Here is an 18,309-nt window from a genome sequence, read left to right on the forward strand (position 1 = left end):
CCATACATCTGCATATCTGCCCTTTGTGGCCTTCACAGTCATACAGTGTTGGCTTTCATTGAACTCTACACATTGTAAGTCCCATTGCATCGTGGAGAGTCTAGGTCACGGTACATATTCCACCATGAAAGTGGAGGAGTGTCCAATGAATTTTAGCCCCAGTTTCTCAACAGGCACAAACTCATGGAGTTGTAGGGTCCTGCTGAAATGCTGCACCACTAAAGTTCTCCCCAGTCTTCCCAGTGACAGTGACTGTATACCTCTAGCATGAAGCTGGTCCCTTTAGTTCTTTGAGTAGCAATGACCATTAGAGGTATTTGGTGACCTGCACATCTCTTTATTTCTAGCCCTTTGTATGAGGCCATGATGTGTCTGTCAATTGTCGGTTGTCACGTTCCCTCTCCATTGGGGTTGGGCGTGAGCTAGGTGGATCCAAAGATTTTTCTAGAATTTTCTGTATGGTTGAGGCTTTATACAGAGAGTACAATGTCCAGTGGGACAGCTCCCTTAGTGGAATTGTCAGAGCATTGGTCTTCAGAAGTCTAGATCAGGAGCTGGGGCAACCTGGGGGCCCTTGTCTATGACAGAGAAAAGTTACTAAGGTTTGCCTGTTTCTAGATGCAGACAGCAGAGCAGTTCCTTAGCACCAGGCCTTTGAATTTTAGCCTGGAAGTTGTATGTGGGTTAGGGTAGCATAGTGTGAGAAACCTGTCTAGCATATACGAGGTTCTGGGTTCCAGGAAGTAGTGGTGGGGCAATAACAGGAAAAGGAATGTTGGTTGATTGATAGTAGATATCTTGTAAGCAAGGGAAATGTGGGTGCTGTCCTGTGTGGTGTAAGATGTTTGGCATATAATCTCTTGCCTTTACCCAGCAGGTACAGCACCCTGCTCACTTGCCTTGCAACCTGAAGACGACTGCAGAGCGTCCAGTGTGTGCCAAGCAGTAGATTTCTACTGGTGGAGCACCAGTGATATTGACAAAGATGTCTATCTCATGACTCTTGAGATATCTCTATATGCGTGTGGTTTTAGGGCTGGGAAGGAGGAGAGCCTTGTACATATCACGCAGGTGCTCTACTACTGCTAAGACACAGCCTAGACCTTGGCAGAGTTTTTCAGAGACAGGATCTCTGTGTGTATGTTAGGCTAGTCTTGAACTTAGAAGCCCCTCCTGCTTCTGCTCTGAAATGCAAGGATAAAGGTTTCAGACAGCTTGCAGATGTGTTTTTGTTGTTGTTGTTGTTTTTTTTCTTTTTTTTTTTATAGTTCCCTCTCTTGATTTCAATATACTCAAACACCAAGGTTTTCTGTTTTCCTTGCTGCCTTAGTACAGATGTGTTGGTAGAATTATGGTCAGGGGCCATCTTTGTGGGTTGGTGTCAGCTCTAGTCATCTCAGACCTACCCTGGACTCTGGTGAGCTTTGGCTGTCCTAACTGTATAGCAAGTCACTGAGATGGGTAGATGTTAGGTCTCGCCAGTCTCAGTGCATGATGACTTTTATTTTATTTTTGGTTTTGTTGTTGTTTAATTTGAAAATCTTTTATAACAAAAGTTTTAAAAACATGTACTTTGATGGCTAGTGGAAGATGCACTCTGTCTTATGCCTTAAAATCTATTTTAACCTTTCATATGATAAATATCAATAGTCAGAAACCATATTTAAAAAGCACATGAAGGTCTTCAAGTGTTTTACCATCTAGGGTTGTAAGACCAAAAAGTTTGATACTTCTTTTGGCAAAATTATACTCAGGAGAGTGGTTTCTGTTTTGCACAGTGTTTATCACTTTCTTGTTATGAAGTGATACCCGACTGTCTCCTGAAGTGGCTGTCTTGGTTCTGGCCACCAGCAGTATACTAAAGTAGCCATTGTGTAATGGCCTTGTCAGCACTTGTCAACTTTGTCATGATCTAAACCCACAAGATTTAGACATCTATTATACAATTATACTATAATTATTTATTTGTAATTATATTTAGTTTACATGCTTCCGATTACTACGGGGTAGTCTAAGATAGTTTCTTCTTTAATGAATTGCCTGGTCAACCCTTTGGCTCAGTTCCTTGTGTATATTTTCTCCTGGTTCCTGCTCACAATGCTCTTTTTTCCTGTTTCCTTTGCGGTATTTTTTCATTATCATTACAATATCTATCTATTGATCTGTCTGTCTGTCCATCTACCCAAGTCATTCCCATTGTTTGCCCTAATCTTAAGTAGTATATGAATGGACTGATAATTTCTTTATTGACTTATTTTAAAAAGTCAGTATCTTTTCTTTATCAAGTCATATACTTTGTGTTAACAGACAAGGAGGTAAAATATTCTTCTTTGCTCTCAGTTTATAATCTAGTACAACAAAACCAAGAGAATAAAATATAAACAAGGGATTGAACCTAGTATAGTCGCTTACTAGCCAAATGCTTCTGAGCTCTATGCACAGCCCTAACCATGTCTTTCTAAAATTATGCTTTGTTTTTGAGATCTACTTGCCTGCAAGTTTCTGCCACGTACAGCTGAGAATAAAATTTTCAAAGTTTTAAATGCTATTAGATTTCCTCCCCACTGCCATTGATTTTTTATTTTTTAGAGAAGATCTTCCTGTGTAGCTCAGTCTGCCATGAAATCTCAACCCTCCGCCTTAGGGTTTACACTGCTGCCACTGGAGGCCTGCCCCACTATGCCTGGCCTACCTTGGGCTTTAAAATATTGTTTTAGATTTATTTTTTACTATTTAATCACTAGAAATATTTTTGCTACATGCATGGATGTGTATCATGTGGTGCTTTGCGCCTTCAGAGGTCAGGAAGGTGTTCGATCCCCTGGCACTGGAGTTACAGATATAAGCAGCCGTGCAGATGCTGGAAATCAGTTGCCAGCACCCCAGTCAGGTCACTTACAACCACCACAGCTCCAGGTCCAGAGTATCTATGGCCCTCTCTGTAGGGACTGCACTAATACAGATTTAACCCCTCAGCCCCTATATGCATAATTTAAAAAATCTTATAAGATGTAATTTTCTTTTACATTATTGATATTTCCCATTCAAATGTGATCTATGTGATTCTTTTAACTTTGGGTTTATTTTCATAATCTTATTCATTTTCATTTCTCACAGGGCTGTTGCCAAGCATTGTATAGTATAGATTCCTGTTATGAATAGGATCTTTTCCTCCTCCTCCATTTCTCTAGCTCATGAATATTGTTGCCTGAGAAAACTTAAGATTTTTTTCATATATCTGAAAGTAGCAGCAACACCCTTAACTACTTTCTAAAGTTTTGTGTGTGTATGTATAACATGAACAGCTTCTGATGATGGATAACCCATAGTCTCTAGTCTATACACGCATGCACACACACACACACACACACACACACACACACACACACACACACACGAGAAAGAGAGAGGTAGAGAGGGAGAAAGATAGAGACAAAGATAGAGAAACAAAGATAGAGAGACAAAGACAGAGACAGAAAGACACAGAGACAGAGACAGAGACAAACAGAGATGGAGATAGGGAGACAGGGAACACTTTACTGACTGAGCTACATTCCTCCTCCCATGTTTTGTTTTGCTGTGGAGCCTAGGAATGTGTCGGGATGCTTGGTTTCGACCAAGTTTTTGAAATGTATAGTTACAGAATACTATCTATTAAGTCCAGTTGAATATATGAATCGTACACAAACAGGTTTTTTGGTCTGTTTTATTTACTGTTATATCCCTAGGATGTGCAAGAGGGTAGGTGTTTTTCAGTTCAATGGAAGGAAGAACAGATAAATACCAAGTTTTCCATTCACAAGCACAGAGCTATAGTGATTTTGTTTTGAACCAGGCATAGTGGGGAAGTTGAAGTAAGAAGATGGTTTGCGTGTCTTCTTATTCTCTGATTCCTTTTATATGGTAGCTCTCTGCCTCACCAGGCTTCTTATTCATGAATTTTCATAACAGCTTTATTTGAAATTGCCTGATACTGGAATGAACGCATATGTCCCAGACAATGGAATGAACTGTAACAATCACTTGGTGCACTCCATTGGGAGAGATGGCTTCACAGTTGGGGTGAATGGACTCAGACAGTGTTAAACACTTCAAGCAGTACGATGCCACAAGTATTACTTTGTTGGAATTACCTCACTATGGAGGCAAAAAGCAAATTAGTGGTCATTTGGGGTCTGAGGTGGGTAGTGGATGGAGACCTAGGAGAGGTAGAGACAAGTATGTGTGTTAATCGGAGGTGAGGAGAAGGGGCTAGTATAGTGATGTAACTGTTCTTTGCCTGGACTGTGGTGGGGTCACATGACACATTTGACAAAAGTATGGATTAGCAAACATTCTCCAATGAATGAAGGTAAAACAGTGGAAGTCTAAACCCAGTGTATGGTTGTGTGAATTTCAGTATTTTTATTGTGATGATAGACTATGTTTTGCCATAATGTGACTTTTGGAGGAAACTGAGCAAAGCACAAAAAACCTCTTATGTTGCTTCCTACAACTCTGTGAACCTGTAGTTATGTTGGTAAACTTTTGAGATCCTGTGGCTCAGTAATTCTGAAGACATCTGCGTACATGTCATGGGTAGGGGCAACACCATGTGTCTTCAATTGTTCTCTACTTTAAAAAATATATTTATTTTTTTGCACTTTTGTGTCTGTTTTGGCTGCTCATACGTAAGTGCATTACTGGAATGCAGTGCAGGAGAGGGCACCAGATCTCCTTGAACTGGAGTGCGGGTGGTTGTAAGCCAGGTAACACATAGCCAGTGCTAGATTTACAGCCGAGGACCACCACATCTGGCCTTTACATGGCTGCTGCACACTAGAACTCAGGCTCTTATGCTTGTGCAGCAGTAACGGTACTCAGAGCTCTCCCTAACCCTGTTTGACTGCTTGACATAGAATAGACTTTTCTGACATTGGAATTGTAGCGCCCAGTTCCTCATGCTCATGTGCACAGCTGGTTTCAAGCTTGGGCAGTCAGACTTAGATTTTGGTTGGAAGCCAGGTATATTTATGGTCCTTAAGACATAAGACCTCCCTCTCTCCATCTCACACCCTGAATACTTGGCCATTTCTCATCCTTCTTCTCAGCACACATTATACAGGGCATCACTGATGCAGATGGGAGCTGCAGAACTCCTGATCCACTAAGATGTGAGACATGTCATCTGCTGACTCCTGTGGTCCCTTACCAAGCCACTCTGTTAGGCTTCCCTCACCATGATGCACTTTATCCTCTAAGATTCGTGTCAGTGTGAGGCCTTCCTCTGTAAGTTGCTTCTGTCAAGTGTTTGTCCCAGCCACAAGACTAGAAGTCAGAAAGTGGAGAGATGGGCTGGGCTGTTCCTCACTTGGTTCAGAACTTGCTTGGTCCTACCATCAGATAATCCCAGTCACAGAGACTGCAGTTACACACGCTGTCAAGGTGCATTCTAGCTGCAGTGTGGCTCAGGACTCTGTGCCTTTGCACCTGACTGATAGCCCACTGCGTAGCTGGACTGCATCATAGGAGATGACCTGTCCTCACCTTTCTCTAGTATTACTTCTCTCTTCTTTCCTTCTCCTCTCTCCCCACCTGTTTCTTCTTGTATTCCTTTCACCAGACTGGACTGCCCCAGTGATCCTGCACTTCTGCTTGTCATGCAATGGAAGATGGCTGTGTTGCTGTCTGCTCAGTAGTGTGACAAGTGATATGTGATTGGCCAGCATCACCCTTTTTATTGTTCTTGGGTAATTTTCCGTATTCCACGTGTTTCTCCTGAAAATAGATGTTTGAGTTGTATTGTTTTTATTACAAATGAAACATATCTGAGAGACCAAGGAGGGGCATTCCTGACTAATGGAGCACATATATGTTTAATGTCTTAAGAAACTTCTGGGGGTTTCTAAAGTGTTCCTACCATGTTCTACTCTCAGCAGCAATGCATGGCACATTCCATCCTTCCTCAGAGTAAGAGGAACTTCCAGAGGAACAGACGTGGCTTAAATCAGAAAAACAAATTCACTCAAGAAGAGCTTTGAATCACTAATGAATGTTGACTGAAACACAGAAAAATGGTAAACCACTTTGGAATGCCTCCTGTGTCTAGCTAGTGTCTGTGGACACCCGTGTGCTCTTTTTTTTTTTTTTTTTTTTACTCTTTCCCGGGTGTTTGGACAGACCAAGGATACAGACATGCATGCCTGAGGACATAATGTTTTAATTATACAGATGTGTGTGGCATCCAGCTTGAAGTTCTCTGTAAACAGGGCCAGCTGTTCCTGACATTTTCCTCTTCTCTGCTTTTTCTTTGTATAGAGGCACACAACGAAAAATGATGATTTCTGTTCCCTCTGATCAAAGACTGTTAACCTTTCAGCTATAGCCTTTTCACAAAGCCAAGAACTACTCATTGAAGGGGGGAAATGGGCCTGTTGACTTTTTACAGGATATTTTGAAATGTTAAAGATCTTTTTGAGGGTGGGGCCAAGGGCACAGACACCTGTAATGTGTGCACTGTCCTGAGTGTCCTTACATTCTCAGGAAACAGGCGGCTACTGCTTTGTGTGTACTCTTGGAACACACACATACCCTCCTGAAAGGACCAGAGTTTGTTGTGCTGATAGAGGGGGCATGTGGTAGAGTGGGCTGAGGCTTTCACAGCCTCTGTGGAGGGAGTAGTACTGGGGGGGGGGGCTTTCTGTCCGATATTCTTAAACAATGCTTGTCATTTGGGGCTTTGATATGTTGCTTAGGCTATGACTTGGCAGGACACTTCCATAGAGCAGGACACACAGACTGGTATGGTACCAAAGTGGCAGGAAGGCAGTTTTTTTTTTTTTTCATTTAAGAATTTAAGAGGAGGGCTCAAAACCTCAGCACTCTGTAATTTTGGTCAATCGTCATTGGCAATCTGTTAGTCTGGCAGGCATGAGTTTTAAAAACACGAAAACAGTATTGGAAAAGGATGTTCTGGCTCAGGGGGAAACCCAGGCTTTGCCAACCTGGCTTTAAACATCTCTTTTCATAGAACTTAGCACAGCTAGTGATGCTGGGGGTGGGGTGGGCAGTGTAGGGAAGAAACTTAATTATGCAAATTTTGATCTTAATGCTTTATTTGTATGTTTCTGGCAGGCTGTTCTTTAATCTCTAGAGCAAGATTGCTCAGAATTACCATATATTCTCATTAATTTCATTAAAATTATAGCAAAGGTTGTTTTTGCTATAATCAAGAGTGATTTTGATTAATACTTAGGAAATCAAACCCCTCGCCAGCAGTGGGAATGAGAACAACCTTTTCAGTCAGTTGTCCTTTCTCTTCCTTCTCACCCCTTCGCAAAAGGCCAAAGATACAAATGCACCAGAGGGATTTTGAAGAGTCTGTTTGCTTTTGCAGATAGTTCTAAGGAAAACACTCTAAAATGGGAGTCCATTTTCCTCTGTCTTGAGTGTGAAGAAAGAACACATGTATGCACACCAGCCTGCCTTCCCTGGCAACAAACAGTGCCAGGAGCACACACCCTCTCTTACAGGCTGACTCTTAAGTCAGCAGAGAATGCTGGGAAAATCTAGAAGTTGAAGAAGGTAACATACCCATGTACCCATGTAAAGAGGACATGAAAATTGCAGACAGGTATTAGATAAAAACTAACGGACCAGTCGAAGATGATCTATCTGTGCTTTTAGAAACCATACCTACTGACGCATCCCACATTATAACTTGCTCTGATTTCAAAGCCTAGTTTGACACGTGTATTTTTGTGCTTATGATCTGTTCATGAGCGTTCATTAGTACACCATGTACAGTGTGAGGAGGAGCAGGTCATTGAGGGAGAAAAAGATACTGGAAAGATAGTCATTTGACACGCTATAGTTTCTAATGTTTCAACCACACCCTCCTCCATTTTCCCTCCCTTCTTTCCATTCTTTTGAGTACTGATGCTGGAAACCATGACCTTTTGTGTGCTAGACAAACACTCTGTCAATGATTCTCTGTTGCCTCCTTATTGATCTGTGTAACAATTTTTGATCACAGGATAGGTGTTAAATAGTATATCTTCACTACCTCCTCCTTCAAGGTGTGCTCAGTACTCTAATCAAAGACAGAACCCATTTGTCCATTGTCTTTTTCCTTGCCAACCTCTATGGTTCCTGCTTTTAGGAAAAAGTGGGGCCAGCTTACAGGTTCAGAGGTTCAGTCCATTATCATCATGGCGGGGGCAGGACAGTGTCCATATGGATGTAGGGCTGGAGAAGCTGAGAGATCAACATCTTCCAAGGGCAGATAGGAGAAGACTGGCTTGCAGGCAGCTTTTAGGAAGTCTTGTCAGACTATTTCTTGTGTTTGGACACTGTAGGTATCTGTGTTGCACTGCTTTCTTAGGGCTACTGGGACACAGTGGAGTTAAAGTATACATTAACAACTGGCCACACAGCAACATTTGATCCATTAAAGACTGAATACATGACAGTATGTATTATTTACTTCTTTATTGCTTTGAAAGACACCATGGCCAAAGCAAATTAAAAATAAAATTAGGATGATGTTTCCAGAAGGTTAGAGTCCATGATGGCAGAGAGAAGCCATGGTGTCAGGAGCAGCTGAGAGCTTACATTTTGGGTAATTTAGTGTGAGCATGAGTGAGTGTGTGTGTGTGTGTGTGTGTGTGTGTGTGTGTGTGTATGTGTGTGTGTGTGCGCGCGCATGCACAAGAGTATGTACATTTATGTGTATGTGTATGTATATGTGTAAGAAGAGAGAGAGAGAGAGACAGAGAGACAGAGAGACAGAGAGACACACACACAGAAAGAGATATTGATATGTACCATGGTGCCTGTGGAAGTCCAAGAAAAGTTATGGAGTTGATAATTTCCCATCTCTACATTGGTTCAAGGAATTGAGTTCAGGTTATCAGGGTGACTGCTTTTTATGTAGAAGATAACTGTACAATAAACTGGATAACTTAAAATTTGTAAAGAAATAATAATTTTTTCCAATTCCCCAGAATAGAATTCCCCAGAGTTCAAAATATCAGCAGAGCCAGGCTCCTGAGTGTTCCTGGATTTGAATGGAATCCTTCCTTCCTCCCCTCGCCCCATTCTTAACTACTTTGTATCTCACTAAAATATAAGAACAGCTAACCAGTTTCCTGTGGATAGATGTGATGACTTGGAAACCTTTCTTCTGGATTTAGATTAGTGTGAGCAAAGGATGTGTCCCTCAGGTGAGTGGAATGCCATTCTTTGTCACCTCAGCTTTCACAAGTCCTTTGTAATCACAGTAATTGCAAGACGCTGTGCAGACGATAGGGTCATGGTACAATGTTCACAAATGCCAATATGTAGCAAAGGCCTAATAGTACACTAGGTGTGAATTATGAACCTCAATTAAGGCCTTTGCCAGTCATATTGCCCAGTTAGAATATACATAATTGTAAGTAGGACTCCATTTTTTTTTTACAAAAAGAATATTTGCTTGTTAAAACTGTGACATTCAAGAGTTAACTTAATAGGATGTGGAAAGATTTCCCAATGAATACTGCAGACCTCAGAAGAACAAAGGCGAGCACATGGTTTATTTTAAACAGATGTCACCTGCTGTGGAAACTTCTTTCCGGCAAAGAATACAATGTTCTTACTGTTCTCCAGGCCTGTGATGGATTGTTATATACATAGGAGAAAGGGGGAAATAGTCTCTCTATTTCTGCTTTGAACTTAGATGCCTAAAGCAACACAAATCCATCCATTAACTTTTTGGGTATTAGGCGGCTGAAAGATTCCCACTAGAATAAAGTTCAGCTTTAGCAGCGTTGTCCTCCTCTGAAGGCTCTAGTTTCTTTGCCTTTCCTGAGTTTGTTCTTATTGTTTGTTTTGTTTCTTTTTGTTTTGTGAAATGTGTCTTCATCTCATGGATCATGGCTCCTTCCCCTGATCCACTGACTACATGTTGTCTGATTATCACTCTTCTTTTCTTATCATGACCCTAGAATTCACTTTGAGCCTGTCCAGATAATACAAGATAATAACTGTATCTCCAATACCTTAGAAGCTAGCTTAGTTACATTTTATAGTAATTTCTGCCTCATAAAGTATCAACTGTGTATGCCTGACACTCGAAATGAGAACACCCCTGAGGGACTGCATGCATTACAGGAAATTGAACATTATATCATTAGCATTGTGTCATGGTGTCACACTTTTTATTTTACATAAAACCACAATAGATTCTCAGAAAAGATCATATCTAGACAACTTCCATATATGGTTTTAAAAAAATGTAAGATCTTATGAAAACCAGAAGTGAAAATTCCACAATATGTGTGTTAAGTGCGGGGTCAGCTGAAATGACTCAGACCCATTGCAGGGGCCTAAGTACTTTTTCCTTCCACTAAGTGGTGGTTAATGAGCACACAGTAAGCTAAATGGACTGTGCATGCAGTCTTCTTCTTTTGTAGCCTGGGTTCTGCTATTTTTGCACAGGTCTGGTATTCATGTTTTTGCATGTGTCTCATTTGGTAATATCTATGTTACTCACAACGCAGGTCTAAGTGTGACAAACATGTTGAGTGTACAGTGGGGTTGTGTCTCAGCGGCTCTACCACAGGTGTCTTGCCTCAGGCCACTTGGGCATTCTTTGTGCAGAAATGTTAGAACTCATCTACCCAGTGATCCCACAGGGATGTGGGGTGTTAGCCAGGACATAATGATTCTCTGGTTGGGGGGGAGGGACATGATGCTTTAAGTGTGTTTTAAAAATTATCACTTTTACTTTTGAAATTATAACATAATCCCAACATTTCTCCATTCCCTCCACTTCTCCTCCCACCAAACCCTTCCATGTGGGCTGGAGAGATGGCTCAGTATTTGGAAGTGTATTTTACTCTTCCAGAAGAACTGAGTTTGGTGCCTAGTACCCTTGGCAGATGGCTCACAACTGCCTGGACTTCTAGCTCACAGGCTCTGATGCCTCTGGTTGCCTTGGGCATTCACACATACACAGGATGAAAATAAAATAAAATAAAATGTTAAAATGACTCCCATCTACTCTTGCTAGCTCTCCTTCAAGGCCACGACCTCCTTTTTCATTAATTGTTGTTACATGCAACTATGTATAGATTTTCCTACATACATAAATATAACCTATTCAACCTGTCTAATGTTGCTTGTATGTTTATGTTTTCAGTACTGACTACTTGGTATTGGGTAAAAATTGACCTGCTCTTCCCCGGGGAAGACGATCAAAGTCTCAGCATTTCTTAGTTGCATGTAGTTCTTTGTGTAGAGTTGAGGCTTCACGGGCTTTCATCCACTTTGACGTGTCTATTAGCTTGGTAAATCAATTAATTTATTGAGGCTTAGTTACTGAGAAGAAACTGTGTGAGTGAAAGGTAGGTGCATCACCAAAAGCTCACCACAGAGGCTGGGGAGAGGGTTCAGTCCGTAAAGTGATTGCTGCATTAGCACAGGAGTCTGAGCTCAATACCGAACACCCACGTGACAAGCCAATGCTAGTGGCACACACTTGTGCTCTCATTGTTGGTGAAAGGGGGAGAGCAGATCCTTGGCACTGAGTAGCAAGCTGACTTGACTTAATTGCTATGTTCTGTGTATGTATGAAAGATTCTGTCTCAAAAAAAGAAGGGCCTTCAAATACCCACAAAGGTGTGTGTGAACCTAAACATAGAAACATCCACACACACACACACACACACACACACACCTGCACATACATCTACAAAGTTTAGTTTTGAAGTTCCACCCCAGCATGGGTGATGGCTCACCAAAGCTGTAGACATAGAGCGCTCTGAACAATTTACAGGTAGCCCGAGGAACCAGAGGCATTTTGTTAAGATTTATATGCCCTACAAGTCTACCTTCTCACTCTAGGAAGGGATTAGCAGTGACTGACTTTATGGAGGACCATACTTTGAGCTGTTGGAAGGGACAAAAGTCCTTAAAGAAAACGGTGTGCAGTAAAGAGTCACAGGGTAGGTTGTAGCTAGACTGGACTAAAATCCTTGCCCTGCCTTGTTTAGAGCTGCTTCAATCCAGTCTGTTTCTATCTTCAATAGGCCTCCTTCATGATATACCTTCCTCCTCTTCTTTGAGGTAGGGTTTCAGCGTGTAGCCTTGGCTGGCCTGGGACTTGACACGTACACCAAGCTGTACTTGAAATCGCTGTGCATACCAGGCTCGCCTTGCACCTGTAGTAGATCGTCTGCTGACTCCCAGTTTCTGGGAGTAGAGAGGCTCTCGAGAGGACCTGGATTCAGTTCCCAGCATCCACACGATAACTCGGAGATGCCTCTAAGTCCAGTTTTAGGGGGTCCGATGCCCTCTTCTGATCTTTAAGGATTCTTGGACAATCATTGATTTTTTTCTTTGTGTGTGTGTGTGTGTATCATATTAGTAACATATATTAAATAAATAAAAAATATATTTATTTCTTGCCTATGTAGTTGCAGAGTATCACTCTTTGCCTTTGCTGAGGAAAGGTTTCCTCTTTCAAATTAGCTGCCCCTAAGCCATCATCCAGCTCACACTCAAGTCTTGAATCTCCTTATGAGCAGCAGTAATTAGATGGACCAGAACATGAGAAGGGGAGCGGAGCAATAAAACAGGCAAAATAATTTCGCATTACTTCCAGACTGGTATCTGCTCAATGGACTGCTTGTTCTGTAAGTTGGGTTAGCATTCAAGTGAGTGTTTCTGGGGTAGTGCTTGGGGCCCAGGGCTAGAGAGAGAACTGTCCATCTCTACTGGTTTATGGTACTGTTAGTGTCGGTCAAGAGGATAAGATCTCCAGTCTGAGTGGAGACTGGTTCGATCCCTTTGGTAAGGGATCACCATAGAAAGGTTGGCTCACCAGCTAAAACCTTACTGAAAAGATAGAATGGTTTTTAAAATGAGACACTGTACTTTCTTTCCCACGATTCCCACCACCATTGTTCAGAAGCTTACCGACCAGTCATGTAAAAGTTCCTAAGTCCTACCCTATGACCAAGTCAGAAAAGCATACATATTTTTCACATTTTCTATCTCTTTTCTAAGTGTTCTTTCCTTAGTACTGTGGTCTTTATCCCCAGCATTTTGGGCCTCCCTACTCTTTCCTTAAAACCTGTAACCCCACATGTGGCTGCTTGCTGGCCATGAGTCTTACCTCCATGGCAGCTTAAACAGCACGGCATGGACCTTCTCCTTTCTCGTCCTCTGGGAGCTGCTAGGGCTTTACAGCTTGCCAGTCCTGGGGTTCTTCTTCTGAACTCTAATAAATCGTCCTTGTGGTTCTTTGTGAGTCTGTTTTTAAGTCCTGTTGTCAGTGTGACTCCGAATCCCAGAGGGGACCTTGATCTCCCCTGTGTCACTGTGGGAGGAAGATTATAAGAGTTGGATTTGATAATACTGAATCCCATGTTCAGGATTTGGAAGTAATATGTAAAGGACTCTGAAAAGAAGCAAGACTTGGCTACTAGGCTGTAAGCTTTTGACTCAGAAACTTTTTCGGTGCATTTGTAAGCTTGGCACTAGCAGTAATCGCCAGGTTGTGTAGAGGGTCCACCTGACCCTGTAGCTTTGGGCAGGTTGAGTATGGTACACTGGGTGGTTCCATTTAAGTGGGGCTGACAGTGCTGTTTGGAGGGGTATATGGGAAGATTTGGAGGGAGGGAAGGGAGAAGTGTTGTAGTTATAATCTCAAAAATAAAGGGCCTTTTGCACACACCAAGTACATGTGCTATCACCAAGACATTTCCCTAGTCTAATAACTGTTTTCTGTATTCATTTACCTAGATAAAGCTTGAGTTTTTTTCCCCATACCTTGGCTACTGTGAATAGTTGTGCACTGAGCGTGAGCGTGCAAATGCCTCTGATTTACCAACCTCAGTTCCCAAGCTTCATATAACTGGATTATAGGATAATTCTATGCTTACTTTTCAGGAGTGTCCATACCATTTTCCATGGGCTAGGATTAAAGCTAGCTTCATTGCACTTGTAGTTTTTGTTTCGTAAAAGATAAGACTTGTCGTACATTATCTCTTAATTCATCGGTTGACCATAAACATCATTTCTTTCTGGAAAATGTCACTTAATTGCATGGGTCATTCTTTAGCTGTGGTGAAGCATTTTGGTTGGACGGATGTTAGTCTCCTTGTTTTGTGGTGCTGGGAATTGAACCCAGGGCTTTCCACTTGCAGAGTGAGCGTTGGCCTGTAAGCTCCGCCTCACTGCTGCAGTTTGCTCTTTTGCCTATGCTTTGGGAATGCTCTTCAGGAAACCATAAGCCAGACCAATGCCCGCTACTTCTTTTAGTACCTCTTCAGGATTGGGTATCACATTTAATAAATTGCAAATTAATTATGATTCAGTTACTGTATTGGAATAAAGGTCTAATTTTATTCTTTTGTGTTTTCCCACCAGTGATTCCTGAAGACACTATCCTTAACCCTTTGTGCATTTTCAACTCTCCATAAGAGTTACGTTCGACTTTATTTCTGGGTTGTGTATTTTACACTACTATTATTTTGCTTTTATTTTTGGCAGCTTTGTAGCATACAGGTCAAGTACCGCTTATACGGATTTTAGATCATTTTGTATTTCTGACTTTTATATTATCGCCAACTTGTAGTTCGTGCCTGTCACTGACCAATGTTGGCCCTGTCACTTTCCGCACTGGCCACACAGGGCTTTCACTTATTCTGAACTGCGTCCTAGGATTTGTGATGTGTGATTTTATTTGTTCTGTTCCTCAAGTGCTTGTTTAAAATCTAGGCTCAGACTTGAAAACTAGCTTAGTCATTAAGATTTTGGTTCCCAGCATCCATGGCGGGCTGCTAGGTCTCCCTCCTAGGGAACTGATATTCACATCTGGTTTCCAAGAGCACCTGTACCTATGTCCACAGATACACAAATATATGTAATCTTTAAAAATTAAAAATAAAAAAATTAAAATCTGGACTCTCCCATTTGGGACAAAGTGTGTGATATTCAGCTTTCTGAATTAATCCTTGTATACAACCGTTTCTTCTGTGGGGTTCCAGAAATGACTCAGCAGTAAAGATCACTGACTGCTTTTCCACAGGACGTGGGTTTGTTTGATCCCTAACATCCACATGACAGACCACAGTCATCTGTATTCCAGTTGTAGAGGACTTGACACCCTCTTCTGGCCTCTAAAGGCAGTGCATGCATGCCATGCGGAAACATACATGGCGCGCCAATACATACACATACACACACACACACACACACACACACACACAAAGGAATTTCAATCGTTTCCTTTAGATTACCCACTTTGTTGTTTTTTAAAAATGCTTTGTTCTGCTTGGCTTTCCCTTTGTTCTGCTTTCTAGCTTTCTGAGGTGTAACATGAGGGCTGATATATTGCAGGCTTCTGGTCAGGACTGCTTTCCATTTGCATGTATTGTGATCCCATTTGCCCTTGTCTCTGGATCCTGCTTGGTTTCCGTCTAGTTGGTTTTCCTTGACTTATGGATTGTTGAGAAGAGTGTTGTTTAATTTCTACATATTTGTGAGCTGTCTCTCTCACCATTCAGTTTTCGTTTCATGCTGTTGTAGTCAGAAAAGAGACTTGATATGATCCCACTCTTCCATAATCACCGATGGAATGTGTTTCGTGTATTAGCACATTATCTATGATGTTCCCTATGTGTGCATTTGCAAAGAATACTTGTAAAAGCCACTGTTTCTCCCCATGGTTAGGTCATCCATTTGATGATGGAAGTTTCCTATTACTGTGTTACATTCTATGTTCATATCTATTAATGATTGCCATATATGTTTGGGTGCCTGACAATGGAGACACACACACACACACACACACACACACACATATGCACATATTTCAAATGCATTTGACTTGTTGCTGAAGTAGCCCTTTTGCATTTTGTAATGATCTGTTTCTTTCTATCACAATGGAGTGTCTGACTTCTGCTTTATTTTTTCTTGGTGTAAGTGACCCGTCCAGCAGGTCCAGTTATTCAGGGTCCCGAAGAGGCCTTCTACCTGTGTATCAAATGGGGGTGAAGAGAAGGAGACCAAGCAAAAGTTCTGTTGTCAAGGTCTCGTTTATTGGGGTGAACGTTACAGCTTTTAAGGTTTTCAGGTAGGGGGAGTGTCCTTAGTGAAACACAAAGGATGGAGGGAGAAGGGCATTCCAGCAGCGAGAACAGAAGGTGAAGAGGTCATGCGATGGAGATGCTGGAGATGTCTGGTGTTTGCTCAGACTGAAACATCCTGTGAATGTTATCTTCCTGTGTCGTAAATTCATGGGAGAGGCTTTTGTCCAACACTCTCAAGACTTATGACAGTCATTTCAAGGTTGAACATATGTGGCCATGCAGCCAAGAGTCACGTAGACACTTTGAGCCACAAAGCGGCCAGGCCCAAATCCAATATGGCTCCCTACACATAAGTATAGCTACTTTGGATTTTTGTTTTCCGTTTGCATTCACGTCCCCCCTTTTTTTTTAAATGACAAACACCATGTCAAGAGTCTATTTTAGCATCAGCCTCAGTGGTGAACACTTGCCTAGTACATTCTAGGTCCTAGGTTCAGTTCTCAGAACCACAAATTATAATGGTAAGGACAAAGAAAATATTACAATCTTTCCTTCATTTTAAAAACTACCTAAAAATTAAAACTACCTAAAAACTAACTTAAAATTGTCTTCTTCTTTGCAGGATATGGAGACTGCGATGATTTTAATCTGGAGGATGCGCTGAAAGAAACTTCCTCAGTAAAGCATGACTCAAAGAAACAAGTCCACCAAGCAAACACAAGTGGTCGGCCATGCACCACACTGACAATCTTGCCTTCAGAAAAGTACACGCATATGAGACTAGCTGTACCTCCATCTACCTGTTTGTTCTGTTGTGCAAGGCTTGTGTCGTTTTGTCATACGTGTGTCATCTTCCTTTTAAATTTAGAAAATTTCATAATTTTCATTATGTTGAAACCACAAGAGAACATGCATCTGCCTTCGCCTTTTTTCTGCTGTACAAAAAGAGAACTCCGACCCGTTTCATTCCTCTCACTGTTTGGTTTTGAGACAGGGTCTCTTGATTTAGCCCGAGTTGTCCTGAAATTCTCTGTGCCTAGAAGCCCGGCTTTGACTTGGGTCCAGTGCTAGAGCAACAGTGACTCTTGGCCACTGATGTGCATTTCTAGCTTCAGAACCCATGGCTTTTTATGATTCTTCAGTGTGATCCCCACAATGTCCTTGGGGACTTATACCGAGACCATTCTCACGATGTGACTTTTGTAAACCATAAAGCAGCCACTGTGTTTTACAATCTGCTTCCTTTCGTCCTCCCTTCTCCCTTCAGAGAGCCACTTTAGCACCACGACTAGAAGGACAGGAACAACCAGAGCCCCATCAAATCCAGCAGGTAATGAGGTGTGGGAAGTGAGGAAGGCCAGACTCACCTGAGAAGGGACACAAGGAGGGACTCGTTAGGACTCCATCTGGGACAGGGTCAAAAGGAGCCATGTAGAATTTTTAGCTGCACATATGAAAAGTTAGCAAAGGCACCCATGTGAATGTTAGATTTAATTCAACAGAATCCCATCTGGTTGGTCACTGTGCCTTACGTGAAAGCCATGCATTTCCACTTCCCTATTGCTTTGGGTGACGATGGCTGCCAGAATCCAGGTACAGGAGGCAGAAGGGGTGAGCTGAACTTGACTTAAGCCCCAGCCGATCCCCATAGCTCCCAGGTTAAACATGAGCCATTCATAGTCGAGCAGAGTTGGGCAACCTGAGGCCTAAGGAGAAGTCTTCAACGAAGATATTCAGACGTTTTCTTGAAATTCTCTAAGTTTTTGAAGATCTCGGGAGAGTTTGTGTATGTGGGTCACATCTATAAATACTTCTCATCTGAGAACTCAGAACTAAAAACTGATATTAATCCGAGGAAAATAAAAAGCCGTATGCATTGACATATGTGGTGGGTTTTTATGAGAAATAACTGTGCTTATAAGGTGAAAACATAATTTAGAGTAATGAATGACATTATTTTATAGTTTTCTGTAATGTCTGGCTACAATAGAATGCGTCTGGATTCTGTGTGTGTGTGTGTGTGTGTGTGTGTGTGTGTGTGTGCATGTCTGTCTGTGTGTGCCTCTGTGTGTGTGTGTGCCTCTGTGTGTGTGTGTGTGCATGCATATCTGTGTGTGTATGTTTGTGTGTTTGTATGTGTGTGTGTATGTCTGTGTGTGTATATGTGTGTGTATATGTGTGTGTGTTTGTGTGTATGTGTGTGTGTCTCTGTGTGTGTGTGTGTGTGTCTGTGTGTGTGTGTGTGTGTGTG

At 41.9% G+C, this 18,309-nt stretch overlaps 1 long non-coding RNA gene across 1 annotated transcript in view; it reads left to right on the plus strand.

Annotated features, from left to right (window-relative positions):
- The window catches only part of LOC134486045 (uncharacterized), a 44,374-nt gene extending 26,434 nt beyond the window's left edge, over window positions 1–17,940 (plus strand). Inside the window, exon 3 of the long non-coding RNA XR_015684153.1 lies at window positions 16,681–17,940. This is a non-coding gene — a long non-coding RNA (uncharacterized LOC134486045). The remainder of the gene's footprint in view (window positions 1–16,680) is intronic.
- The last annotated feature ends 369 nt before the right edge of the window (window positions 17,941–18,309 follow it).

The sequence above is a fragment of the Rattus norvegicus genome, chromosome 3 (genome assembly GCF_021556685.1).
Source record: "Rattus norvegicus strain SHRSP/BbbUtx chromosome 3, alternate assembly SHRSP_T2T, whole genome shotgun sequence".
Classification (NCBI taxonomy): Eukaryota; Metazoa; Chordata; class Mammalia; order Rodentia; family Muridae; genus Rattus; species Rattus norvegicus.